At 41.7% G+C, this 25450-nt stretch overlaps 33 non-coding genes across 33 annotated transcripts; 17 read left to right on the top strand and 16 right to left on the bottom strand.

Moving 5' to 3' along the window:
* Positions 1–1379: 1379 nt before the first annotated feature.
* On the bottom strand, positions 1380–1470 carry TRNAY-GUA (transfer RNA tyrosine (anticodon GUA)). The gene is given in 2 exon segments: positions 1380–1415; positions 1434–1470. It is a non-coding gene; the product is annotated as a tRNA-Tyr (tRNA).
* Positions 1471–1674: 204 nt separating this feature from the next.
* TRNAE-UUC (transfer RNA glutamic acid (anticodon UUC)) lies at positions 1675–1746 on the top strand. Its single transcript has one exon. It is a non-coding gene; the product is annotated as a tRNA-Glu (tRNA).
* A 1193-nt stretch (positions 1747–2939) lies between these two features.
* TRNAY-GUA (transfer RNA tyrosine (anticodon GUA)) lies at positions 2940–3030 on the bottom strand. The gene is given in 2 exon segments: positions 2940–2975; positions 2994–3030. It is a non-coding gene; the product is annotated as a tRNA-Tyr (tRNA).
* A 220-nt stretch (positions 3031–3250) lies between these two features.
* On the top strand, positions 3251–3322 carry TRNAE-UUC (transfer RNA glutamic acid (anticodon UUC)). The gene has a single exon. It is a non-coding gene; the product is annotated as a tRNA-Glu (tRNA).
* A 1022-nt stretch (positions 3323–4344) lies between these two features.
* Positions 4345–4416, bottom strand: TRNAE-UUC (transfer RNA glutamic acid (anticodon UUC)). Its single transcript has one exon. It is a non-coding gene; the product is annotated as a tRNA-Glu (tRNA).
* A 218-nt stretch (positions 4417–4634) lies between these two features.
* TRNAE-CUC (transfer RNA glutamic acid (anticodon CUC)) lies at positions 4635–4705 on the top strand. Its single transcript has one exon. It is a non-coding gene; the product is annotated as a tRNA-Glu (tRNA).
* Positions 4706–5082: 377 nt separating this feature from the next.
* On the top strand, positions 5083–5154 carry TRNAE-CUC (transfer RNA glutamic acid (anticodon CUC)). Its single transcript has one exon. It is a non-coding gene; the product is annotated as a tRNA-Glu (tRNA).
* Positions 5155–6292: 1138 nt separating this feature from the next.
* Positions 6293–6364, bottom strand: TRNAE-UUC (transfer RNA glutamic acid (anticodon UUC)). The gene has a single exon. It is a non-coding gene; the product is annotated as a tRNA-Glu (tRNA).
* A 907-nt stretch (positions 6365–7271) lies between these two features.
* Positions 7272–7343, top strand: TRNAE-CUC (transfer RNA glutamic acid (anticodon CUC)). Its single transcript has one exon. It is a non-coding gene; the product is annotated as a tRNA-Glu (tRNA).
* A 1036-nt stretch (positions 7344–8379) lies between these two features.
* Positions 8380–8451, bottom strand: TRNAE-UUC (transfer RNA glutamic acid (anticodon UUC)). The gene has a single exon. It is a non-coding gene; the product is annotated as a tRNA-Glu (tRNA).
* A 254-nt stretch (positions 8452–8705) lies between these two features.
* On the top strand, positions 8706–8777 carry TRNAE-CUC (transfer RNA glutamic acid (anticodon CUC)). The gene has a single exon. It is a non-coding gene; the product is annotated as a tRNA-Glu (tRNA).
* A 1053-nt stretch (positions 8778–9830) lies between these two features.
* TRNAE-UUC (transfer RNA glutamic acid (anticodon UUC)) lies at positions 9831–9902 on the bottom strand. Its single transcript has one exon. It is a non-coding gene; the product is annotated as a tRNA-Glu (tRNA).
* Positions 9903–10154: 252 nt separating this feature from the next.
* TRNAE-CUC (transfer RNA glutamic acid (anticodon CUC)) lies at positions 10155–10226 on the top strand. The gene has a single exon. It is a non-coding gene; the product is annotated as a tRNA-Glu (tRNA).
* A 1058-nt stretch (positions 10227–11284) lies between these two features.
* On the bottom strand, positions 11285–11356 carry TRNAE-UUC (transfer RNA glutamic acid (anticodon UUC)). Its single transcript has one exon. It is a non-coding gene; the product is annotated as a tRNA-Glu (tRNA).
* Positions 11357–11610: 254 nt separating this feature from the next.
* On the top strand, positions 11611–11682 carry TRNAE-CUC (transfer RNA glutamic acid (anticodon CUC)). The gene has a single exon. It is a non-coding gene; the product is annotated as a tRNA-Glu (tRNA).
* Positions 11683–12742: 1060 nt separating this feature from the next.
* On the bottom strand, positions 12743–12814 carry TRNAE-UUC (transfer RNA glutamic acid (anticodon UUC)). The gene has a single exon. It is a non-coding gene; the product is annotated as a tRNA-Glu (tRNA).
* Positions 12815–13068: 254 nt separating this feature from the next.
* Positions 13069–13140, top strand: TRNAE-CUC (transfer RNA glutamic acid (anticodon CUC)). Its single transcript has one exon. It is a non-coding gene; the product is annotated as a tRNA-Glu (tRNA).
* Positions 13141–14188: 1048 nt separating this feature from the next.
* Positions 14189–14260, bottom strand: TRNAE-UUC (transfer RNA glutamic acid (anticodon UUC)). The gene has a single exon. It is a non-coding gene; the product is annotated as a tRNA-Glu (tRNA).
* Positions 14261–14514: 254 nt separating this feature from the next.
* Positions 14515–14586, top strand: TRNAE-CUC (transfer RNA glutamic acid (anticodon CUC)). Its single transcript has one exon. It is a non-coding gene; the product is annotated as a tRNA-Glu (tRNA).
* A 1058-nt stretch (positions 14587–15644) lies between these two features.
* Positions 15645–15716, bottom strand: TRNAE-UUC (transfer RNA glutamic acid (anticodon UUC)). The gene has a single exon. It is a non-coding gene; the product is annotated as a tRNA-Glu (tRNA).
* A 254-nt stretch (positions 15717–15970) lies between these two features.
* On the top strand, positions 15971–16042 carry TRNAE-CUC (transfer RNA glutamic acid (anticodon CUC)). Its single transcript has one exon. It is a non-coding gene; the product is annotated as a tRNA-Glu (tRNA).
* A 1059-nt stretch (positions 16043–17101) lies between these two features.
* Positions 17102–17173, bottom strand: TRNAE-UUC (transfer RNA glutamic acid (anticodon UUC)). The gene has a single exon. It is a non-coding gene; the product is annotated as a tRNA-Glu (tRNA).
* Positions 17174–17427: 254 nt separating this feature from the next.
* Positions 17428–17499, top strand: TRNAE-CUC (transfer RNA glutamic acid (anticodon CUC)). Its single transcript has one exon. It is a non-coding gene; the product is annotated as a tRNA-Glu (tRNA).
* Positions 17500–18554: 1055 nt separating this feature from the next.
* TRNAE-UUC (transfer RNA glutamic acid (anticodon UUC)) lies at positions 18555–18626 on the bottom strand. Its single transcript has one exon. It is a non-coding gene; the product is annotated as a tRNA-Glu (tRNA).
* Positions 18627–18880: 254 nt separating this feature from the next.
* On the top strand, positions 18881–18952 carry TRNAE-CUC (transfer RNA glutamic acid (anticodon CUC)). The gene has a single exon. It is a non-coding gene; the product is annotated as a tRNA-Glu (tRNA).
* A 1059-nt stretch (positions 18953–20011) lies between these two features.
* TRNAE-UUC (transfer RNA glutamic acid (anticodon UUC)) lies at positions 20012–20083 on the bottom strand. The gene has a single exon. It is a non-coding gene; the product is annotated as a tRNA-Glu (tRNA).
* Positions 20084–20337: 254 nt separating this feature from the next.
* Positions 20338–20409, top strand: TRNAE-CUC (transfer RNA glutamic acid (anticodon CUC)). The gene has a single exon. It is a non-coding gene; the product is annotated as a tRNA-Glu (tRNA).
* Positions 20410–21343: 934 nt separating this feature from the next.
* TRNAE-UUC (transfer RNA glutamic acid (anticodon UUC)) lies at positions 21344–21415 on the bottom strand. Its single transcript has one exon. It is a non-coding gene; the product is annotated as a tRNA-Glu (tRNA).
* A 254-nt stretch (positions 21416–21669) lies between these two features.
* Positions 21670–21741, top strand: TRNAE-CUC (transfer RNA glutamic acid (anticodon CUC)). The gene has a single exon. It is a non-coding gene; the product is annotated as a tRNA-Glu (tRNA).
* Positions 21742–22797: 1056 nt separating this feature from the next.
* TRNAE-UUC (transfer RNA glutamic acid (anticodon UUC)) lies at positions 22798–22869 on the bottom strand. The gene has a single exon. It is a non-coding gene; the product is annotated as a tRNA-Glu (tRNA).
* Positions 22870–23123: 254 nt separating this feature from the next.
* Positions 23124–23195, top strand: TRNAE-CUC (transfer RNA glutamic acid (anticodon CUC)). The gene has a single exon. It is a non-coding gene; the product is annotated as a tRNA-Glu (tRNA).
* A 1182-nt stretch (positions 23196–24377) lies between these two features.
* Positions 24378–24449, bottom strand: TRNAE-UUC (transfer RNA glutamic acid (anticodon UUC)). The gene has a single exon. It is a non-coding gene; the product is annotated as a tRNA-Glu (tRNA).
* Positions 24450–25314: 865 nt separating this feature from the next.
* On the top strand, positions 25315–25386 carry TRNAE-CUC (transfer RNA glutamic acid (anticodon CUC)). Its single transcript has one exon. It is a non-coding gene; the product is annotated as a tRNA-Glu (tRNA).
* Positions 25387–25450: the final 64 nt, after the last annotated feature.

Raw genomic sequence — 25450 nt, 5'->3', positions numbered from 1 at the left:
GGATGAGATGAGTGTGTTATTGAAGCGATCTGTATGAGGTAGGATGACGGAGCCATTGAGGATGTGGTGTCGAACCAGAACCCCGGAGTGAGGGATCTGCGGTGTCGTGAGGTGACGGTGCTGAGGATGGTGCAGGATCCTCATCCTGAACCATTGGATGAGGTCCAGTTGGGAGGAGCAATGTGCTGGGTGTCTTCTGGTAGCTGGTGTGTGGAGAAACGAGGGTGATCTTTGTCTGCACTTTTTTTTTATAGTCTTCCTTTTTGTGTTGTGTAAAGGGAGGAAGACCAGACGGAGAGAAATCTCTTTCAAGTGTGGCTGTTGCTTCCCAGTGTTTCTTTGTGGAGACCGGCCACTCGAGGATTAACCGTTATGATATCTTCATCCCCCCAGTCGGCTAAGCTGTCGAGTTTTGGTGCTCCTTTCGTCTTCCATTCAACCAATAACCTTTATATTTTTTTTAAGAGTCAGGTGTACAAACACCTGCGGCGGAGCCCCTAATTATTTTCTGCCTTTTTTTTTGTGTTGTGTAAAGGGAGGAAGACCAGACGGAGAGAAATCTCTTTCAAGTGTGGCTGTTGCTTCCCAGTGTTTCTTCGTGGAGACCGGCCACTCTAGGATTAACCGTTATGATATCTTCATCCCCCCAGTCGGCTAAGCTGTCGAGTTTTGGTGCTCCTTTCGTCTTCCATTCAACCAATAACCTTTATATTTTTTTAAGAGTCAGGTGTACAAACACCTGCGGCGGAGCCCCTAATTATTTTCTGCCTTTTTTTTTTCATTTACTCGTTTACGTTTACCCGAGAAGGCCGTTGTTTGAGTCTGTTCATGCCCGTGCCATGTCGGTCTGTATTAAGATAGAGTGAAAAAGAGATGTTGTCTCTCTCTTGCCTCCGATTGATAAAATTTAGGAAACTGGTATGATGGTAATAAGTGTCACGAGGAAGAGTATGAGGATATTTTTCGTGAAGATGCTCTGGACAAGTAGAAAAGGAAATTATGGAAAAATGACGATTTTCAAAGACTATTCCAAATGTTTGCCATTATTCGAGCGAAGTGCTCAACACGGAAGCAAAATCAGTAGCAGTATTTTTTTTTCCCTTTTTATTTAGCCGAGATGGTGCGAGCAACCGAATGCCCTAATCAAGGCCATCTCAGCCACTAGGGGAGGAGGATGAAGACCTGGGTGGACCGTGGACTGACTGCCGCATCCAGGATTCGATCCTGAAAGGCTTCGACTCCTGGTAAATGCGTCATGGTTTGTACCGCTGTTTGTTAAAGAACGAATATTCAGACACTGACACAGGAAAGTGTACGTAACGTTTAAAATTATATACATTCAGTGCCTGACTGACGGTGAGTTCCACCCAAAAGATGAATCCTTCGAGCCGGATTCGAACCAGCGACCTATGGATGTCTGTTTCAAGGTCCAACTACAGTCCACCGCTCTACCAACTGAGCTATCGAAGGAACACTACACACTAATCATACTTTTGCAAAGAAATTTATTCATTATTATGATAACGTTCACTTTTGTGTGCATGAATCTAAATGACACATCCCATTTCAAGACGCACAAGATATACGTAATCACAAATACCGTATCTTCTAAAGTAACTGAAACTGCCAATTTTCGCACCTGTTGTCTGGATGATTACTCTTCAAAAGTTCCTATCCCATGTGGTCTAGTGGCTAGGATACCTGGCTTTCACCCAGGAGGCCCGGGTTCGATTCCCGGCATGGAAGGTCCTTTTTTTTTTTTAAACGCAAAAATTTCAGTCACACCTACAGATGCGTGACATGAGATAGTGTGATAGCCACACTAAGGTGTCATACTTGATAAGAAAAGAATAAAACAAGCTACAGTATGTTCCCGGACTTGTAGTTACGCCTCGTAAGCCAACTACAGTAAACTAGAGACGCTGTTATTTTCTTAAAAGTTGGGTATAAGCTATAAAAGACAACTGGTTTTCATAAATATTGTGTTGATAAAGTTGACTGTTTATCATGGAGAAAACTCGTGGTTGGAATATTCATCAAGTCCGTCATCCCGTAAAATGATCCGTATTCACGGGAGTGACGAACGAGTCGAACAGCAGTTTCAAATGTTTCAGGTCGGTGATCAGGGTTAAGTTGGTTTGTTTACTGGCAGTTCCAAGGTATTCGGTGTTGGTAGTACGCAACTCCAGTGTGTCAACAAGTATAACTTTTTCCAAGGCATCAGTTTATTACTCATGAAACTTTTCTTGTGGACGGGGATCTCACAATCACGTAATCCAAGTAAACCTGCACAGCTCAGACTGAAGACTGGTACTCATATGTGGTGGTGGAACAGAGCGCACGAGCAATGCAGATCTCTGAACTGGTCGTCACGAAAGCCAGTTAGTTATAAAACTCCATAAGATGTAACATATCCCATTTGTCGGACGAACCTCATATTTACCGTTCGTAAGTGTCTCACAACTGGCAAATACCCATCGTTACAATTGTGCTTCAGGATTCACACTGAAAGAGGTATCGTAACGGTGAATGCTCAAGTGGCCAGTCTCCTCAAATAAATTGAGGGAAGCAGCAGTCAGACTAGTGCATCGGGCCCAGTCCGGTGGGGCGGGGCCACATGTACACAGTTCCTCTTTTGTGAGCATAATAATCAGAAGCACTTAAAATAATATTTGCCTCTCTGAGCGTACGTGTTTAATGTAGATAAAAGACAGAGCAGCAACAGAGAGGAAAAAATGAAGAGAGGGACGATGTCTATATTGGAAACTCTGAATGGATATACCAAACAATGAAAGCTCGTAACGAGCACTGAAAAAAGTGATGGAAGTGAGCACTGATAAAAGTGATGGAAGTATTCATATATAAAAACAACAGTGTACATAAACTTTGAATATCATGTAGAGCTCCCTACTGTTAATGAGTTTCCAATAAAACCGGAATCCTTCGAGCCGGATTCGAACCAGCGACCTATGGATGACTGTTTCAAATGCCTCCTACAGTCCACCGCTCTACCAACTGAGCTATCGAAGGTACGATTTACGTTGCAAATTTTACTTTTGCGAACATATTCGGACGTTCTAAATGTAGCATTTACCTTTGTCTGCTTGTAAATGATATGTTTCACCGTTTGAGTGAACCCCAATAATATATGAACACTTATGTCTTCTGGTGTAGTTGAAACGAAACTGCCAATTTTCACGCCAATTCCATAAGCATAAAGTTTTAGTTAAAGCTCTATTGCCTATTTATGTCCCATGTGGTCTAGTGGCTAGGATACCTGGCTTTCACCCAGGAGGCCCGGGTTCGATTCCCGGCATGGGAAAGATACTTTTCAAACGCAAACATTTCGCAGACACCAAATGCCAGAAGAACCAAGGGAAGTATGACTGGCAACGCTGAGGTGCATTAACTGAAAACATTTGCTCAAGTCAGAGTCGATCTCACGACCTTGCAACTGCCAGTAGAGACTCATGCTGCATCCTGTGACGTAATGGACACATGTCATGCAGCCAGACAGATGTGTTTGAAAGGGTGGAGGATAAAAATAATTACTGTTATTTTATATATTTGATATGATATCAGGTAACACGAAGAGTCGAGTTAAGATAAAGATCAGCCATCACTCGTGAGCATATTGAAGGTACTGATGAGGTTTACAGGTCCAGTAAATGAATTCTTATCCAGTGATGATGTCATCACACCAGACATTCCCCACAGAGGAAAGTCTTTGGCAATTCAGATGGTCGTCAGGTTACGTGGGTCAGAAGCTGATGTTTCAAGGTCTTGCATTCCGTTGTGTTGGACATGAGCAGAGGCGACGGGAACGTAAAGGAAACGTAAAAGAACTATTTTCCCTCCACAGATGATGACATTCTTCCTAATGACGTATTCCTCGTGCTCGAGACAAAGGGAGATGGAACCATGAGCAGTCAGCTCTCGACCCAAGTGGCTCACACACTGTAGCATTTAGAATAACTGCACATTTGTGGCAGCATCTTCTGGTGTGATGACGCCATCATCACAACTTGTGGTTTCAATTCACCGGAGTATAAAGTTTATCACAAGCAGCCAGCGCTCTATCTTATTATATGAATTTTGACATGTACTGGTCAAGTGCTTCATAATGAACGAGTAAGTGACCTTTCTGAAGCAGTTGTGGAAACGCATGGTCTGTGTCCTCGATATCTCGCAGAGCAGTATGACGTAGTCTCGCAAGTAAAAAGTCGTGTAATTTGAACTTTGGGTTGGTAATATCTTGTCACTTAAGGTACATACAGTTGCTAGGCAATCTCCCACGTCTTGTGTTAGTTGGTGTACTTGCAATGTTAGTACTTGAAAAGAACATTCCCATGCCGGGAATCGAACCCGGGCCTCCTGGGTGAAAGCCAGGTATCCTAGCCACTAGACCACATGGGATTTAAATAGTATTAAGAGCTCTCATGAAACTGACACATTAGAAATAGGTGCGAAAATTGGTAGTTTCAGTTTAAATGCAACACAAGACAATTTGAAACGCTATGGTGGAACATGTAAAATTTGGTTCATTAGGTATTCCACACTTTTTCTGTCCTTTAAGTAAATGTTTTCTGTCATTTTGTTTGTAGAAACTCAGGATGTCTGATATGTTTAGTAGATCCCGTGTGGTTAGTGGCTAGGATACGCGGCTCTCACCCGCGAGGCCCGGGTTCGATTCCCGGCACGGGAAAGTTTTCAGGTTTAAGGAATCCGGTCCCAAGAACTTCATCCCAAGAACTTCATACACGCATGGTCATTCAATGACGTTGCGTAGTAATAACTAATGGTATTGGGAGTTGTCGATAAGGCGCGGAAGGATATCGGTGTCTTACTACGGTGTATAGTGGGATAGTGAACTTCTCGTGGTGGTGGGTGTCTGTAAAGATATAGAAAATAGTCTAAAACTATCCTCGGTGCCTGTAATCCTTCTGATCAACCAAGTCAGTATTATTTTCACTTTAAACACTGTCAAGATCTTGGAGTTCACTCTTTTCTCTTCTCCTCCGATGAGGTTTGGGAGGATTTTTTTTTTTCTGTTGATAAGAGGAATCGCCCTTCATTATGAGATCCCGTGTGGTTTAGTGGCTAGGATACGCGGCTCTCACCCGCGAGGCCCGGGTTCGATTCCCGGCACGGGAAAGTTTTCAGCTGTAAGAAAACCTGTTCTCAGTATACCATGCGTATATGTTCGCACATGACACAGTTATATCAGTAACTCTTAATGGTGGGTGTAGGCAGTGAGGCGTAACAATAAAGTAGAATTGTCGCACACATGAGTTCATACTGGGAGTGACAAAAAGAGTAAGTGGGTCTGTCGGATATATTTGGTCACGTAAGATTTACCTCGAGGATGTAGTTATCTTACTCAACCACGCCAGTGCTCTTATCATGATAACGGAGTTGGTTGTGACAAGTACTACCAAGATTCGTTCCTTTTCTTTACATTTGGGGTCCAGGATGGCTCCATAGTCCTTCCTTGGTTTGTTGGCTTTCCATGCCTGACATACAGACTACACAGCTGTGTGCGCACCGTGTCATCAAATGCGTTACAGACAGCGACTATTATTTCATGCGCTGTACGCTGACCAGTGACTGATTATAGGGCGAGGTAAACTTAGGCAGAGACGCTCTTGTGGATCGTATGAATTTGTTGATCTGCCTCTGGTTCTCCTTCCCTTTTATACAGTGTTTCGCTGGATCGCACTGGTTGACTCGATGGGCAAGTAATTGATACAAAAGCTATCTTTGCCTATTTCATTTATTCGATGATTTACTTTCCTCGTGACTGGACTAACGTATTGGCGTCCGGTGCGGACCGAAGTGGGCCCTTAAACACTAGCCGCTGAAACAGGTGACGCCAGAAAAAATGTCGAATTGCTGCGAACTTGCTCCGAAGAGCAGGTCTCCGGGCACGGCGTCACCAACAGATGGTTCGTAAACTTTATGCTCATCTGAATCTCGAAGTAGCTTATCAAAAATGGATTACTAATATCAGCCTATGTCAGACGTATGTCAGGTCCTTAGTAATAATCATTCAAGTAGTGACTAAATTACGTTTAGTTCCTAACATTTCAGAAACTTGTGCCAAAATGATTGATAAATTTCGTCGATCATGCATAGGGCAGCGCATGAGCTTTGCAGTTTTAAGGTCATATGATAAATACCTATAAATACTTATAGAAATGTTTTCTTCGGTAAGGCAACCTAAGTTGTAAGTCACAGTGGTAAAGGCTTTGCTGCAGTAGGCTACACGAAATGCTCTAAATTTAAAACTACTTTCCCATGCCGGGAATCGAACCCGGGCCTCCTGGGTGAAAGCCAGGTATCCTAGCCACTAGACCACATGGGACATAAAGAGTTAAAAGAGCTCTTGGGAAACTGTCGTATTATAAATTCGTGCGAAAATTGGACGTTTCAGTTTAATTACAACGTTAAGTCAGACAGGAACCTGATGCTTAACGAGGGCATCTGCTTTAGTCGTCTATACATAAGGTCAGAAACAGCATAGCAAAGGAGCAGGCACCTCCCACACCCATCTCTCCCTCCGGCTCAACTGCCGGCTTTACCTTCTCATTCGGCTTCTTACCTTTCCAAAGATATCGGTTTAGCTTCGAAGCCGCGACCCACATCTGCTGCCATGGAGAGTTAAAATGAAAATGTGGACTGGAAAAAAATTCCATGACAGTTTGACGACATCTGCTCTGTGGCTGGATTCTGAAAGAGACACAAACAGTGGTAAACTGGAAGTTTTACTGAGATCAGATAGCAGTGAGGTATTTGTCTTCTCTTGATTTGAAGGTGTTTATAGGCTATGCATAATTTGTATCGGTAGGTAGTTAATTCCAGTGCTTACCTCTCTCTCTCTCTCTCTCTCTCTCTCTCTCTCTCTCTCTCTCTCTCTCTCTCTCTCTCTCTCTAAATATGTGAAATCACCACATTCCTTCTACATCTCTTTCCTTTTTATTATTATTCTTTACTTCTGGTTATTCTGTCTGTCTAAAGGGAAAAAAAATGTCAGAATTATTTGATATTTTGAACACTTTGCCAAGATCTTGGAGGCTGTTTTATCTATTTGTTTTAATTTTAAAGAGAAACTCTAGGAATTTTGAGTGTGACCTCAAATAGCTTTTTTTCTGAGTGGAGGGATTAGTTTGGCTGATCCTCTTTCAATTTACTGAAATTTCTCTTTATTTTTGATCAGGTTTGGAGAGGAATAGGTGTTATTTAAAGATGAGGAATCCAACGTTTCTAGTAGATCCCGTGTGGTCTAGTGGCTAGGATACGCGGCTCTCACCCGCGAGGCCTGGGTTCGATTCCCGGCACGGGAAAGTTTTCAGGTGTAATCGAACCGGTAGTCAAAATATCATACACACCTACTCACCCATGAAGCAGCGAATTACAGCAGTAACCTCTAGTATTCAAATAAGGCATGGAAGGAAATAGATATCAGTATGCATAAGGTTAGGAGTGACTAAAGCGGCTTGTAAGCATTATCCACCTAAAACTTTCCGTAGTGAAAGTAATCGTGTTACGGAAACGGGGTCGTTACTCAATGATTTAAACACTGTCAAGACTTTACATTTCTATATGTTTGGGATCCATGACGGCTCCTCATTGCTTTCTTTAAGAAATAGTTGGCCATGATGAACATTCATAGTACATAGCTGCTGGGTAATGCGTGGACCTTGTCATTGTTTATGTATTGTTTACTAGACTATGCTGACTAGTAATTGATTACAGGATCAGATGGATCTAAAGTTGATGTGCTCACGTGAATCGTTTGCTTTTCTTCTCCTTACAGACTGTTGTTTCGCTGGACTGAATTTGTTGAATCTTCGGACAGTGATTGATGAAACGTATTTCGATAATGAACTTTCCTCGAACCCGGACAAGCATACTAGCGGCCAGTCCAGACGGAAGTGGGGCCCCTAAACACCAGCTTCTGACGCAGGTGACCACTCGCCTAGTCTTCACGCCCATGGAATCCAGACATTCTGGTTACGTCGGTCACCAGTGGAAGGTTCGTAAAATGTATAATTAGTATTGAATTTGCTTATTAGGAATAGGCGACTTTATATCAACCTTTGTTAAGCACGTCTCTAGTACTTCATGAGTATCAATCGACTTTTGGTTTGTTATATTTAGTGTCGAACACTTCAAAAACAGTTGTCGAAATGCCGACCTCATGTTATGGAGGATCAAATGAAGAACGTGTGAGTTTTGCAGTAATAAGGACAGAGGATTGTTTATATTTACTATGCAGGTGGTTTCTTGTCAAGTAAGAATCCATGAGATGTTAAGTCATAGTGTTTCAGGGTTTGAAGCCGTGGGGTTACATGAAATGGTTTACGTTTGAAAATATCTTTCCCATGCCGGGAATCGAACCCGGGCCTCCTGGGTGAAAGCCAGGTATCCTAGCCACTAGACCACATGGGACCTAAAGTTAGAAATGAGCTCCCATTAAGCGCTCATACTAGAAATAGGTGCGGTAATTGGTAGTTTCACATAAATTACAACACCATAAGCACGATCTTGTGGTGCAGCATATAAACTCTATATCTAGAAATGTATTTTGTTATTGTTTGGTAATTGTGACCTTTTCATGTTTGCCTGAAGTTGATATATTAATGTGTGAGGAGAATAGGAGTGAATTTTATTTTTAGGCTAGGATTCTTGTTTTATCTTGTAGATCCCGTGTGGTCTAGTGGCTAGGATACGCGGCTCTCACCCGCGAGGCCCGGGTTCGATTCCCGGCACGGGAAAGTTTTCAGGTGTAAGCGAACCGGTTCTTAGAATATCATACCCACTTGCTCACCCATGAAGAAGCGTATTACAGCAGTAACCTCTTACTAATAGTCAATAAGGTGTGGAAGGAAATAGACTTCAGTATACAGAAGGTTAGGAGTGTCCAAAACTGAGCGTAAGCGTTATTATTGACCTAAAACTTTCCTCAGTGAAAGTATTCAACGGCGCTAGTGATCTTGTCTTGGAAACGGGGTAGTTACTCGATGATTTAAGCTCTGTCAAGACTTTACTTTTCTATATGTGTGGGACACATGACGGCTCCTCATTGCTTTCTTTAAGAAATAGTTGGCCATGATGAACATTCATAGTACATAGCTGCAGGGTAATGCGTGGACCTTGTCATTGTTTATGTATTGTTTACTAGACTTTATGCTGAGTTGTGATTAATTACAGGATCAGATGGATCTAAAGTTGATATGCTCACGTGAATCGTTTGCTTTTCTTCTACATACAGACTGTTGTTTCGCTGGACTGAATTTGTTGAATCTTCGGACAGTGATTGATGAAACGTATTTCGATAATGAAGTTTCCTCGAACCCGGACAAGCATACTAGCGGCCAGTCCAGACGGAAGTGGGGCCCCTAAACACCAGCTCCTGACGCAGGTGACCACTCGCCTAGTCTTCACGCCCATGGAATCCAGACATTCTGGTTACGTCGGTCACCAGTGAAAGGTTCGTAAAATGTATAATTAGTATTGAATTTGCTTAGTAGGAATAGGCGACTTTATATCAACCTTTGTTAAGCATGTCTCTAGTACTTCATGAATATCAATCGGGTTTTGACATGTTTAGTGTCCAACACTTGAAGAGCAGTTGTCGAAATGCCGACCTCATGTTATGGAGGGTTAAATGAAGAACGTGTGAGTTTTGCAGTAATAAGGACAGAGGATTGTTTATATTTACTATGCAGGTGGTTTCTTGTCAAGTAAGAATCCATGAGATGTTAGTCATAGTGTTTCAGGGCTTGGTGCCGTGGGGTTACGTGAAATGTTTACGTTTGAAAATATCTTTCCCATGCCGGGAATCGAACCCGGGCCTTCTGGGTGAAAGCCAGGTATCCTAGCCACTAGACCACATGGGACATAAAGTTAGAGATGAGCTCCCATGAAGCGCTCATACTAGAAATAGGTGCGGTAATTGGTAGTTTCACATAAATTACAGCACCATAGACACGACTATGTTGTGCAGCATATAAACTTTGTATCTAGAAATGTATTTTGTTGTCATTGATTCATTGTGACTTTTTCAGGTTTTCATGAACTTGATATATTAATGTTTAAGGAGAAGAGGAGCAAACTTCATTTTTAGACTAGGAATCTTGGTTTATCTTTTTTCCCGTGTGGTCTAGTGGCTAGGATACGCGGCTCTCACCTGCGAGGCCCGGGTTCGGTTCCCGGCACGGGAAAGTTTTCAGGTGTAAGCGAACCGGTTCTTAGAATATCATACCCACTTGCTCACCCATGAAGAAGCGTATTACAGCAGTAACCTCTTACTAATAGTCAATAAGGTGTGGAAGGAAATAGATTTCAGTATACATAAGGTTAGGAGTGTCCAAAACTGAGCGTAAGCGATATTGTTGACCTAAAACTTTCCTCAGTGAAAGTATTCAACGGCGCTAGTGATCTTGTCATGGAAACGGGGTCGTTACTCGATGATTTAAGCTCTGTCAAGACTTTACTTTTCTATATGTGTGGGACACATGACGGCTCCTCATTGCTTTCTTTAAGAAATAGTTGGCCATGATGAACATTCATAGTACATAGCTGCTGGGTAATGCGTGGACCTTGTCATTGTTTATGTATTGTTTACTAGACTTTATGCTGAGTTGTGATTAATTACAGGATCAGATGGATCTAAAGTTGATATGCTCACGTGAATCGTTTGCTTATCTTCTCCTTACAGACTGTTGTTTCGCTGGACTGAATTTGTTGAATCTTCGGACAGTGATTGATTAAACGTATTTCGATAATGAAGTTTCCTCGAACCCGGACAAGCATACTAGCGGCCAGTCCAGACGGAAGTGGGGCCCCTAAACACCAGCTCCTGACGCAGGTGACCACTCGCCTAGTCTTCACGCCCATGGAATCCAGACATTCTGGTTACTTCGGTCACCAGTGGAAGGTTCGTAAAATGTATAATTAGTATTGAATTTGCTTATTAGGAATAGGCAACTTTATATCAACCTTTGTAAAGCATGTCTCTAGTACTTCATGAATATCAATCGGCTTTTGATTTGTTATATTTAGTGTCCAACACTTGAAAAGCAGTTGTCGAAATGCCGACCTCATGTTATCGAGGATCAAATGAAGAGCGTGTGAGTTTTGCAGTAATAAGGACAGAGGATTGTTTATATTTACTATGCAGGTGGTTTCTTGTCAAGTAAAAATCCATGAGATGTTAGTCATAGTGTTTCAGGGTTTGATGCGGTGGGGTTACATGAAATGTTTACGTTTGAAAATATCTTTCCTATGCCGGGAATCGAACCCGGGCCTCCTGGGTGAAAGCCAGGTATCCTAGCCACTAGACCACATGGGATATAAAGTTAGAAATGAGCTCCCATGAAGCGCTCATACTAGAAATAGGTGCGGTAATTGGTAGTTTCACATAAATTACAACACCATAGGCACGATCTTGTGGTGCAGCATATAAATTCTCTATCTAGAAATGTATTTTGTTATTGTTTGGTAATTGTGACCTTTTCATGATTGCCTGAAGTTGACATATTAATGTGTAAGGAGAATAGGAGCAAATTTTCTTTTCAGACTAAGAATCTTGTTTTATCTTGTAGATCCCGTGTGGTCTAGTGGCTAGGATACGCGGCTCTCACCCGCGAGGCCCGGGTTCGATTCCCGGCACGGGAAAGTTTTCAGGTGTAAGCGAACCGGATCTTAGAATATCATACCCAGTTGCTCACCCATGAAGTAGCGTATTACAGCAGTAACCTCTTACTAATAGTCAATAAGGTGTGGAAGGAAATAGATTTCAGTATACATAAGGTTAGGAGTGAGCAAATCTGAGCGTAAGCATTGTTGTTCACCCTAAAACTTTCCTCAGTGAAAAGTATTCAACGGCGCTAATGCTCTTGTCATGGAAACGGGTTCGTTACTCGATGATTTAAACACTGTCAAGACTTTACTTTTCTATATGATTGGGACACATGACGGCTCCTCATTACTTTCTTTAAGAAATAGTTGGCCATGATGAACATTCATAGTACATAGCTGCTGGGTAATGCGTGGATCTTGTCATTGTTTATGTATTGTTTACTAGACTTTATGCTGAGTTGTGATTAATTACAGGATCAGATGGATCTAAAGTTGATATGCTCACGTGAATCGTTTGCTTTTCTTTTCCTTACAGACTGTTGTTTCGCTGGACTGAATTTGTTGAATCTTGGGACAGCGATTGATGAAACGTATTTCGATAATGAAGTTTCCTCGAACCCGGACAAGCATACTAGCGGCCAGTCCAGACGGAAGTGGGGCCCCTAAACACCAGCTCCTGACGCAGGTGACCACTCGCCTAGTCTTCACGCCCATGGAATCCAGACATTCTGGTTACGTCGGTCACCAGTGGAAGGTTCGTAAAATGTATAATTAGTATTGAATTTGCTTATTAGGAATAGGCGACTTTATATCAACCTTTGTTAAGCATGTCTCTAGTACTTCATGAATATCAGTCGGGTTTTGACTTGTTATATTTAGTGTCGAACACTTGAAAAGCAGTTGTCGAAATGCCGACCTCATGTTATGGAGGATCAAATGAAGAACGTGTGAGTTTTGCAGTAATAAGGACAGAGGATTGTTTATATTTACTATGCAGGTGGTTTCTTGTCAAGTAAGAATCCATGAGATGTTAGTCATAGTGTTTCAGGGTTTGGTGCGGTGGGGTTACATGAAATGTTTACGTTTGAAAATATCTTTCCTATGCCGGGAATCGAACCCGGGCCTCCTGGGTGAAAGCCAGGTATCCTAGCCACTAGACCACATGGGACATAAAGTTAGAAATGAGCTCCCATGAAGCGCTCATACTAGAAATAGGTGCGGTAATTGGTAGTTTCACATAAATTACAACACCATAGACACGACTATGTGGTGCAGTATATAAACTTTGTATCTAGAAATGTATTTTGTTGTCATTGATTCATTGTGACTTTTTCAGGTTTTCATGAACTTGATATATTAATGTTTAAGGAGAAGAGGAGCAAACTTCATTTTTAGACTAGGAATCTTGGTTTATCTTATAGATCCCGTGTGGTCTAGTGGCTAGGATACGCGGCTCTCACCCGCGAGGCCCGGGTTCGATTCCCGGCACGGGAAAGTTTTCAGGTGTAAGCGAACCGGTTCTTAGAATATCATACCCACTTGCTCACCCATGAAGAAGCGTATTACAGCAGTAACGTCTTACTAATAGTCAATAAGGTGTGGAAGGAAATAGATTTCAGTATACAGAAGGTTAGGAGTGTCCAAAACTGAGCGTAAGCGTTATTATTGACCTAAAACTTTCCTCAGTGAAAGTATTCAACGGCGCTAGTGATCTTATCATGGAAACGGGGTCGTTACTCGATGATTTTAGCTCTGTCAAGACTTTACTTTTCTATATGTGTGGGACACATGACGGCTCCTCATTGCTTTCTTTAATAGTTGGCCATGATGAACATTCATAGTACATAGCTACAGGGTAATGCGTGGACCTTGTCATTGTTTATGTATTGTTTACTAGACTTTATGCTGAGTTGTGATTAATTACAGGATCAGATGGATCTAAAGTTGATATGCTCACGTGAATCGTTTGCTTTTCTTCTCCATACAGACTGTTGTTTCGCTGGACTGAATTTGTTGAATCTTCGGACAGTGATTGATGAAACGTATTTCGATAATGAAGATTCCTCGAACCCGGACAAGCATACTAGCGTCCAGTCCAGACGGAAGTGGGGCCCCTAAACACCAGCTCCTGACGCAGGTGACCACTCGCCTAGTCTTCACGCCCATGGAATCCAGACATTCTGGTTACGTCGGTCACCAGTGAAGGTTCGTAAAATGTGTAATTAGTATTGAATTTGCTTAGTAGGAATAGGCGACTTTATATCAACCTTTGTTAAGCATGTCTCTAGTACTTCATGAATATCAATCGGCTTTTGACATGTTTAGTGTCGAACACTTGAAGAGCAGTTGTCGAAATGCCGACCTCATGTTATGGAGGGTTAAATGAAGAACGTGTGAGTTTTGCAGTAATAAGGACAGAGGATTGTTTATATTTACTATGCAGGTGGTTTCTTGTCAAGTAAGAATCCATGAGATGTTAGTCATAGTGTTTCAGGGTTTGGTGCCGTGGGGTTACGTGAAATGTTTACGTTTGAAAATATCTTTCCCATGCCGGGAATCGAACCCGGGCCTCCTGGGTGAAAGCCAGGTATCCTAGCCACTAGACCACATGGGACATAAAGTTAGAGATGAGCTCCCATGAAGCGCTCATACTAGAAATAGGTGCGGTAATTGGTAGTTTCACATAAATTACAGCACCATAGACACGACTATGTTGTGCAGCATATAAACTTTGTATCTAGAAATGTATTTTGTTGTCATTGATTCATTGTGACTTTTTCAGGTTTTCATGAACTTGATATATTAATGTTTAAGGAGAAGAGGAGCAAACTTCATTTTTAGACTAGGAATCTTGGTTTATCTTATAGATCCCGTGTGGTCTAGTGGCTAGGATACGCGGCTCTCACCCGCGAGGCCCGGGTTCGATTCCCGGCACGGGAAAGTTTTCAGGTGTAAGCGAACCGGTTCTTAGAATATCATACCCACTTGCTCACCCATGAAGAAGCGTATTACAGCAGTAACGTCTTACTAATAGTCAATAAGGTGTGGAAGGAAATAGATTTCAGTATACATAAGGTTAGGAGTGTCCAAAACTGAGCGTAAGCGTTATTGTTGACCTAAAACTTTCCTCAGTGAAAGTATTCAACGGCGCTAGTGATCTTGTCATGGAAACGGGGTCGTTACTCGATGACTTAAGCTCTGTCAAGACTTTACTTTTCTATATGTGTGGGACACATGACGGCTCCTCATTGCTTTCTTTAAGAAATAGTTGGCCATGATGAACATTCATAGTACATAGCTGCTGGGTAATGCGTGGACCTTGTCATTGTTTATGTATTGTTTACTAGACTTTATGCTGAGTTGTGATTAATTACAGGATCAGATGGATCTAAAGTTGATATGCTCACGTGAATCGTTTGCTTATCTTCTCCTTACAGACTGTTGTTTCGCTGGACTGAATTTGTTGAATCTTCGGACAGTGATTGATTAAACGTATTTCGATAATGAAGTTTCCTCGAACCCGGACAAGCATACTAGCGGCCAGTCCAGACGGAAGTGGGGCCCCTAAACACCAGCTCCTGACGCAGGTGACCACTCGCCTAGTCTTCACGCCCATGGAATCCAGACATTCTGGTTACTTCGGTCACCAGTGGAAGGTTCGTAAAATGTATAATTAGTATTGAATTTGCTTATTAGGAATAGGCAACTTTATATCAACCTTTGTAAAGCATGTCTCTAGTACTTCATGAATATCAATCGGCTTTTGATTTGTTATATTTAGTGTCCAACACTTGAAAAGCAGTTGTCGAAATGCCGACCTCATGTTATGGAGGATCAAATGAAGAACGTGTGAGTTTTGCAGTAATAAGGACAGAGGATTGTTTATATTTACTATGCAGGTGGTTTCTTGTCAAGTAAAAATCCATGAGATGTTAGTCATAGTGTTTCAGGGTTTGATGCGGTGGGGTTACATGAAATGTTTACGTTTGAAAATATCTTTCCTATGCCGGGAATCGAACCCGGGCCTCCTGGGTGAAAGCCAGGTATCCTAGCCACTAGACCACATGGGATATAAAGTTAGAAATGAGCTCCCATGAAGCGCTCATACTAGAAATAGGTGCGGTAATTGGTAGTTTCACATAAATTACAACACCATAGGCACGATCATGTGGTGCAGCATATAAATTCTCTATCTAGAAATGTATTTTGTTATTGTTTGGTAATTGTGACCTTTTCATGATTGCCTGAAGTTGACATATTAATGTGTAAGGAGAATAGGAGCAAATTTTCTTTTCAGACTAAGAATCTTGTTTTATCTTGTAGATCCCGTGTGGTCTAGTGGCTAGGATACGCGGCTCTCACCCGCGAGGCCCGGGTTCGATTCCCGGCACGGGAAAGTTTTCAGGTGTAAGCGAACCGGATCTTAGAATATCATACCCAGTTGCTCACCCATGAAGTAGCGTATTACAGCAGTAACCTCTTACTAATAGTCAATAAGGTGTGGAAGGAAATAGATTTCAGTATACATAAGGTTAGGAGTGAGCAAATCTGAGCGTAAGCATTGTTGTTCACCTAAAACTTTCCTCAGTGAAAAGTATTCAACGGCGCTAATGCTCTTGTCATGGAAACGGGTTCGTTACTCGATGATTTAAACACTGTCAAGACTTTACTTTTCTATATGATTGGGACACATGACGGCTCCTCATTACTTTCTTTAAGAAATAGTTGGCCATGATGAACATTCATAGTACATAGCTGCTGGGTAATGCGTGGATCTTGTCATTGTTTATGTATTGTTTACTAGACTTTATGCTGAGTTGTGATTAATTACAGGATCAGATGGATCTAAAGTTGATATGCTCACGTGAATCGTTTGCTTTTCTTTTCCTTACAGACTGTTGTTTCGCTGGACTGAATTTGTTGAATCTTGGGACAGCGATTGATGAAACGTATTTCGATAATGAAGTTTCCTCGAACCCGGACAAGCATACTAGCGGCCAGTCCAGACGGAAGTGGGGCCCCTAAACACCAGCTCCTGACGCAGGTGACCACTGGCCTAGTCTTCACGCCCATGGAATCCAGACATTCTGGTTACGTCGGTCACCAGTGGAAGGTTCGTAAAATGTATAATTAGTATTGAATTTGCTTATTAGGAATAGGCGACTTTATATCAACCTTTGTTAAGCATGTCTCTAGTACTTCATGAATATCAGTCGGGTTTTGACTTGTTATATTTAGTGTCGAACACTTGAAAAGCAGTTGTCGAAATGCCGACCTCATGTTATGGAGGATCAAATGAAGAACGTGTGAGTTTTGCAGTAATAAGGACAGAGGATTGTTTATATTTACTATGCAGGTGGTTTCTTGTCAAGTAAGAATCCATGAGATGTTAGTCATAGTGTTTCAGGGTTTGGTGCGGTGGGGTTACATGAAATGTTTACGTTTGAAAATATCTTTCCTATGCCGGGAATCGAACCCGGGCCTCCTGGGTGAAAGCCAGGTATCCTAGCCACTAGACCACATGGGACATAAAGTTAGAAATGAGCTCCCATGAAGCGCTCATACTAGAAATAGGTGCGGTAATTGGTAGTTTCACATAAATTACAACACCATAGACACGACTATGTGGTGCAGTATATAAACTTTGTATCTAGAAATGTATTTTGTTGTCATTGATTCATTGTGACTTTTTCAGGTTTTCATGAACTTGATATATTAATGTTTAAGGAGAAGAGGAGCAAACTTCATTTTTAGACTAGGAATCTTGGTTTATCTTATAGATCCCGTGTGGTCTAGTGGCTAGGATACGCGGCTCTCACCCGCGAGGCCCGGGTTCGATTCCCGGCACGGGAAAGTTTTCAGGTGTAAGCGAACCGGTTCTTAGAATATCATACCCACTTGCTCACCCATGAAGAAGCGTATTACAGCAGTAACGTCTTACTAATAGTCAATAAGGTGTGGAAGGAAATAGATTTCAGTATACAGAAGGTTAGGAGTGTCCAAAACTGAGCGTAAGCGTTATTATTGACCTAAAACTTTCCTCAGTGAAAGTATTCAACGGCGCTAGTGATCTTATCATGGAAACGGGGTCGTTACTCGATGATTTTAGCTCTGTCAAGACTTTACTTTTCTATATGTGTGGGACACATGACGGCTCCTCATTGCTTTCTTTAATAGTTGGCCATGATGAACATTCATAGTACATAGCTACAGGGTAATGCGTGGACCTTGTCATTGTTTATGTATTGTTTACTAGACTTTATGCTGAGTTGTGATTAATTACAGGATCAGATGGATCTAAAGTTGATATGCTCACGTGAATCGTTTGCTTTTCTTCTCCTTACAGACTGTTGTTTCGCTGGACTGAATTTGTTGAATCTTCGGACAGTGATTGATGAAACGTATTTCAATAATGAAGATTCCTCGAACCCGGACAAGCATACTAGCGTCCAGTCCAGACGGAAGTGGGGCCCCTAAACACCAGCTCCTGACGCAGGTGACCACTCGCCTAGTCTTCACGCCCATGGAATCCAGACATTCTGGTTACGTCGGTCACCAGTGGAAGGTTCGTAAAATGTGTAATTAGTATTGAATTTGCTTATTAGGAATAGGCGACTTTATATCAACCTTTGTTAAGCATGTCTCTAGTACTTCATGAATATCAATCGGCTTTTGACTTGTTATATTTAGTGTCGAACACTTGAAGAGCAGTTGTCGAAATGCCGACCTCATGTTATGGAGGATCAAATGAAGAACGTGTGAGTTTTGCAGTAATAAGGACAGAGGATTGTTTATATATACTATGCAGGTGGTTTCTTGTCAAGTAAGAATCCATGAGATGTTAAGTCATAGTGTTTCAGGGTTTGGTGCCGTGGGGTTACGTGAAATGTTTACGTTTGAAAATATCTTTCCCATGCCGGGAATCGAACCCGGGCCTCCTGGGTGAAAGCCAGGTATCCTAGCCACTAGACCTCATCGGACATAAAGTTAGAAATGAGCTCCCATGAAGCGCTCATACTAGAAATAGGTGCGGTAATTGGTAGTTTCACATAAATTACAACACCATAGACACGACTATGTGGTGCAGCATATAAACTTTGTATCTAGAAATGTATTTTGTTGTCATTGATTCATTGTGACTTTTTCAGGTTTTCATGAACTTGATATATTAATGTTTAAGGAGAAGAAGAGCAAACTTCATTTTTAGACTAGGAATCTTGGTTTATCTTATAGATCCCGTGTGGTCTAGTGGCTAGGATACGCGGCTCTCACCCGCGAGGCCCGGGTTCGATTCCCGGCACGGGAAAGTTTTCAGGTGTAAGCGAACCGGTTCTTAGAATATCATACCCACTTGCTCACCCATGAAGAAGCGTATTACAGCAGTAACCTCTTACTAATAGTCAATAAGGTGTGGAAGGAAATAGATTTCAGTATACATAAGGTTAGGAGTGTCCAAAACTGAGCGTAAGCGTTATTGTTGACCTAAAACTTTCCTCAGTGAAAAGTATTCAACGGCGCTAGTGATCTTGTCATGGAAACGGGGTCGTTACTCGATGATTTAAACACTGTCAAGACTTTACTTTTCTATATGTTTGGGACACATGACGGCTCCTCATTGCTTTCTTTAAGAAATAGTTGGCCATGATGAACATTCATAGTACATAGCTGCAGGGTAATGCGTGGACCTTATCATTGTTTATGTATTGTTTACTAGACTTTATGCTGAGTTGTGATTAATTACAGGATCAGATGGATCTAAAGTTGATATGCTCACGTGAATCGTTTGCTTATCTTCTCCTTACAGACTGTTGTTTCGCTGGACTGAATTTGTTGAATCTTCGGACAGTGATTGATTAAACGTATTTCGATAATGAAGTTTCCTCGAACCCGGACAAGCATACTAGCGTCCAGTCCAGACGGAAGTGGGGCCCCTAAACACCAGCTTCTGACGCAGGTGACCACTCGCCCAGTCTTCACGCCCATGGAATCCAGACATTCTGGTTACGTCGGTCACCAGTGGAAGGTTCGTAAAATGTATAATTAGTATTGAATTTGCTTATTAGGAATAGGCAACTTTATATCAACCTTTGTAAAGCATGTCTCTAGTACTTCATGAATATCAATCGGCTTTTGATTTATTATATTTAGTGTCGAACACTTCAAAAACAGTTGTCGAAATGCCGACCTCATGTTATGGAGGATCAAATGAAGAACGTGTGAGTTTTGCAGTAATAAGGACAGAGGATTGTTTATATTTACTATGCAGGTGGTTCCTTGTCAAGTAAGAATCCATGAGATGTTAGTCATAGTGTTTCAGGGTTTGGTGCGGTGAGGTTACATGAAATGTTTACGTTTGAAAATATCTTTCCCATGCCGGGAATCGAACCCGGGCCTCCTGGGTGAAAGCCAGGTATCCTAGCCACTAGACCACATGGGACATAAAGTTGGAAATGAGCTCCCATGAGGCGCTCATACTAGAAATAGGTGCGGTAATTGGTAGTTTCACATAAATTACAACACCATAGGCACGATCATGTGGTGCAGCATATAAATTCTCTATCTAGAAATGTATTTTGTTATTGTTTGGTAATTGTGACCTTTTCATGTTTGCCTGAAGTTGACATATTAATGTGTAAGGAGAATAGGAGCAAATTTTCTTTTCAGACTAAGAATCTTGTTTTATCTTGTAGATCCCGTGTTGTCTAGTGGCTAGGATACGCGGCTCTCACCCGCGAGGCCCGGGTTCGATTCCCGGCACGGGAAAGTTTTCAGGTGTAAGCGAACCGGATCGTAGAATATCATACCCATACCCATGCTCTTGTCATGGAAACGGGGTCGTTACTTGATGATTTAATCACTGTCAAGATTTTACTTTTCTATATGTGTGGGACACATGACGGCTCCTCATTGCTTTCTTTAAGAAATAGTTGGCCATGATGAACATTCATAGTACATAGCTGCAGGGTAATGCGTGGACCTTGTCATTGTTTATGTATTGTTTACTAAACTTTATGCTGACTAGTAATTGATTACAGGATCAGATGGATCTAAAGATGATGTGCTCACGTGAATCGTTTGCTTTTCTTTTCCTTACAGACTGTTGTTTCGCTGGTCTGAATTTGTTGAATCTTCGGACAGTGATTGATGGAACGTATTTCGATAATGAAATTTCCTCGAACCCGGATAAGCATACTAGCGTCCAGTCCAGACGGAAGTGGGGCCCCTAAACACCAGCTCCTGACGCAGATGACCACTGGCCTAGTCTTCACGCCCATGGAATCAAGACATTCTGGTCACGTCGGTCACCAGTGGAAGGTTCGTAAAATGTATAATTGGTATTGAATTTGCTTATTAGGAATACGCAACTTTATATCAACCTTTGTTAAGCATGTCTCTAGTACTTCAGCTTTTGATTTGTTATATTTAGTGTCCAACACTTCAAAAGCAGTTGTAGAAGTGCCGACCTCATGTTATCGAGGATCAAATGAAGAACGTGTGAGTTTTGCAGTAATAAGCACAGAGAATTGTTTATATTCACCATGTTTATATTTATTGTTTATATTTACTATATTTTCTATTGTTTATATTTACTGTGCAGGTGGTTTCTTTGCAAGTAAGAATCTATGAGATGTTAGTCATAGTGTTTCAGGGTTTGGTGCCGTGGGGTTACATGAAATGTTTACGTTTGAAAATATCTTTCCCATGCCGGGAATCGAACCCGGGCCTCCTGGGTGAAAGCCAGGTATCCTAGCCACTAGACCACATGGGACATAAAGTTAGAAAGGAGCTCCCATGAAGCGCTCATACTAGAAATAGGTGCGGTAATTGGTAGTTTCACATAAATTTCAACACCATAGACACGATCATGTGGTGCAGCATACAAACTCTCTATCTAGAAATGTATTTTGTTATTGTTTGGTAGTTGTGACCTTTTCATGTTTGCCTGAAGTTGACATATTAATGTGTGAGGAGAATAGGAGTAAATTTTATTTTTAGGCTAGGATTCTTGGTTCATCTTGTAGATCCCTTGTGGTCTAGTGGTTAGGATACGCGGCTCTCACCCGCGAGGCCCGGGTTCGATTCCCGGCACGGGAAAGTTTTCAGGTGTAAGCGAACCGGATCTTAGAATATCATACCCAGTTGCTCACCCATGAAGTAGCGTATTACAGCAGTAACCTCTTACTAATAGGCAATAAGGTGTGGAAGGAAATAGACTTCAGTATACATAAGGTTAGGAGTGACCAAAACTGAGCGTATGCATTGTTGTTCACCTAAAACTTTCCTCAGTGAAAAGTATTCAAGGCGCTAGTGCTCTTGTCATAAGAGGAAACGGGGTCGTTACTCGATGATTTAAACACTGTCAAGACTTTACTTTTCTATATGTTTGGGACACATGACGGCTCCTCATTGCTTTCTTTAAGAAATAGTTGGCCATGATGAACATTCATAGTACATAGCTGCTGGGTAATGCGTGGACCTTGTCATTGTTTATGTATTGTTTACTAGACTTTATGCTGAGTTGTGATTAATTACAGGATCAGATGGATCTAAAGTTGATATGCTCACGTAAATTGTTTGCTTTTCTTCTTACAGACTGTTGTTTCGCTGGTCTGAATTTGTTGAATCTTCGGACAGCGATTGATTGAACGTATTTCGATAATAAAGTTTCCTCGAACCCGGACAAGCATACTAGCGGCCAGTCCAGACGGAAGTGGGGCCCCTAAACACCAGCTTCTGACGCAGGTGACCACTCGCCTAGTCTTCACGCCCATGGAATCCAGACATTCTGGTTACGTCGGTCACCAGTGGAAGGTTCGTAAAATGTATAATTAGTATTGAATTTGCTTATTAGGAATAGGCGACTTTATATCAACCTTTGTTAAGCATGTCTCTAGTACTTCATGAATATCAATCGGGTTTTGACTTATGTTTAGTGTCCAACACTTCAAAAGCAGTTGTCGAAATGCCGACCTCATGTTATGGAGGATCAAGTGAAGAACGTGTAAGTTTTGCAGTAATAAGGACAGAGGATTGTTTATATTTACAATGCAGGTGGTTTCTTGTCAAGTAAGAATCCATGAGATGTTAGTCATAGTGTTTCAGGGTTTGGTGCCGTGGGGTTACGTGAAATGTTTACGTTTGAAAATATCTTTCCCATGCCGGGAATCGAACCCGGGCCTCCTGGGTGAAAGCCAGGTATCCTAGCCACTAGACCACATGGGACATAAAGTTAGAGATGAGCTCCCATGAAGCGCTCATACTAGAAATAGGTGCGGTAATTGGTAGTTTCACATAAATTACAACACCATAGACACGATCTTGTGGTGCAGCATATAAACTTTGTATTTAGAAATGTATTTTGTTGTTATTAATTCATTGTGACTTTTTCAGGTTTTCATGAACTTGATATATTAATGTTTAAGGAGAAGAAGAGCAAATTTTCTTTATAGACTAGGAATCTTGGCTTGTCTTGTAGATCCCGTGTGGTCTAGTGGCTAGGATACGCGGCTCTCACCCGCGAGGCCCGGGTTCGATTCCCGGCACGGGAAAGTTTTTACGGTGTAAGAAAATCGATTGCTAGAAAAATCATACTCACAAATTGATAATGCAGAACATTGATGTCTAGAACCTGGAGTTCTCGATCAGGCGTGGGAGGATGAAGACTTAACGATATGGAGTGTAACATGATAGTGGAACTGTCTCTTGTGAGATTGGGTCTCTATGAAAAGTGGGATTATAGAAAATACTTATCTACCACCAGTGAACATAGTCATTCTAATCAACCACGTCAGAATTCTTCACGGAAACGAAGCCAGTGTACCGTGACCTAACTCTGTCAAGACTGATATACTCTTCTATACATTTAGGGCTCATGAAGGCTAACTCTCATTCCCTTAAAGAGGTGGTTTACCTTAATTGCAGTATTTGCTATTTGGCTGCCAAGTAATGCACAGAGTCGATTACATGCATTAAATGCGACACAGATGCTTTGTTTTTTTTTGTGGACTGAATGCTGATGAAAGATTGATCCTACAAGGTGATCCTATAAGATGAGATAGAACTGGGTCGAAATGCTCGCGTGGGTTGTTTACATTTATGATTAAGCTTTCGGCGCTTCCTTCCTTTTTATGCTGTTTCATTGGTTGAAGTTCTGGACCCGATGGTCAGACAGTGACATATTTTCTTTTATGTTTCGTTTCATTTCGATCGAAGATTCAGTTGTTTTCTAGCTGGGCAAACATTACGGCGTCCAGCGGAAACAGAAGTGGGACTTCGACCGTCACCTCCTGACGGAGATGACTCACCAGAGGCATCAGGAGGCATCGCACACTTGCTCCTCGCTCTCTTATAGGCAAGACTGTCTGATCACAATCATATCTTGATGAGTTGTAGTTTGTATGATTATCTTTTAATCTTCAGTTTTCTCGTTACAAACGGGTGGTTTTACATCGTTGGTAAACTTCAGGTAATTCATAATGAATCAGCAAGTGATTGGGATTATCTTAGATTTCCAGTAGTTCGAAAAGTTTTCAGAATGCATATTTTTATTCTTAATGATGTGTTGGGCCTATTGTGAATCGTAAGATCATTCCCTTTATCAGAAATTGTTATTACATTGTTGCCAAAGTTATAAGCGAGTTTACTGGAGGTTCATCTTAAGTTGCGTGTCGTACCTTTCCCAAGTTTTTTTTCAGTAGGAGAACGAAAACCGTTCACGTTTGAAAAGAACTTTCCCATGCCGGGAATCGAACCCGGGCCTCCTGGGTGAAAGCCAGGTATCCTAGCCACTAGACCACATGGGACATAAAGAGCACATTAAGCTTTTGTGAAAGCTTCATATTGTAAATAGGTGCGGAAATTGGTATGTTTAGATACAACACGAGACATGGCGTAAACCGTAGTGTGGGATACGTAGAAAGGACTGACAACAGACTTGATGCTCCATAATAATTTTCTTTTTTTTTGGTCGTCTATAAGTAGTGTTAGGAACAGGATAATAAGATTAGACGGCAGTTCCCCTCTCACACCTTCACACCTCTCCCTTTGGCTCAACGTCCGGCAGGAAGAACCTGCCATGTAGACGGAGGGCCGAAGCCGGTTTCGGCTTCTGGAAGCCAGGTTTTGCAAGCCTCGGCTTCGGTTTCAGCTTGGTTTTGTGGCAGGTTTTGTGTTTAAGTGGATCCTTTTTTTTTTATTGATAACATGTGAGTAAAATACTTGACTCCCCTTGATTTGTTTAACTGATAACAGATATCAATGAGGTATTTGTCTAGCCTTGATTTGTAGGTATTTTCATTTATACATTTACTTTGTCGAGTGGTAGTTTATATGTCACTACTGAACCACTTCATATGTGAAAGTCTTTTGCTGTTACATGGTCCTCCTTCTTCCTATCATTATTTGTGGTTAGTGAATATAATTTAAACTGAAGCAATATTCCGATGATAAGTTTTCAGATTTTTTTGGTACTTTGAACGAATTCCATCACATGCCGGAGTCTGCGCATTTATGAAACTAGAACAGATTTATGCGTGTGAGTCTACCTTCAGATGGCTTGAGTAAAAGGATTGGTTTTGTTGTTTCTTGGCAAGTTCCTCTTTCCTTCTGATCGAGCTTGGTGACCAACAGGTTTTATATTGAGATAAAGAATTCCGCTCTTGAAGCAGCTCCCGTGTGGTCTAGTGGCTAGGATACGCGGCTCTCACCCGCGAGGCCCGGGTTCGATTCCCGGCACGGGAAAATTTATAGCTCTAAGGAAACGGGTTCTAAGAGCTTAGTAAGTGTACATGGAGTTGTTGATGCA

This window comes from Panulirus ornatus, chromosome 12 (genome assembly GCF_036320965.1).
Source record: "Panulirus ornatus isolate Po-2019 chromosome 12, ASM3632096v1, whole genome shotgun sequence".
Classification (NCBI taxonomy): Eukaryota; Metazoa; Arthropoda; class Malacostraca; order Decapoda; family Palinuridae; genus Panulirus; species Panulirus ornatus.
Note: the sequence above shows the minus strand (reverse complement) of the source record. Positions and strands in the feature narration are given on the sequence as shown.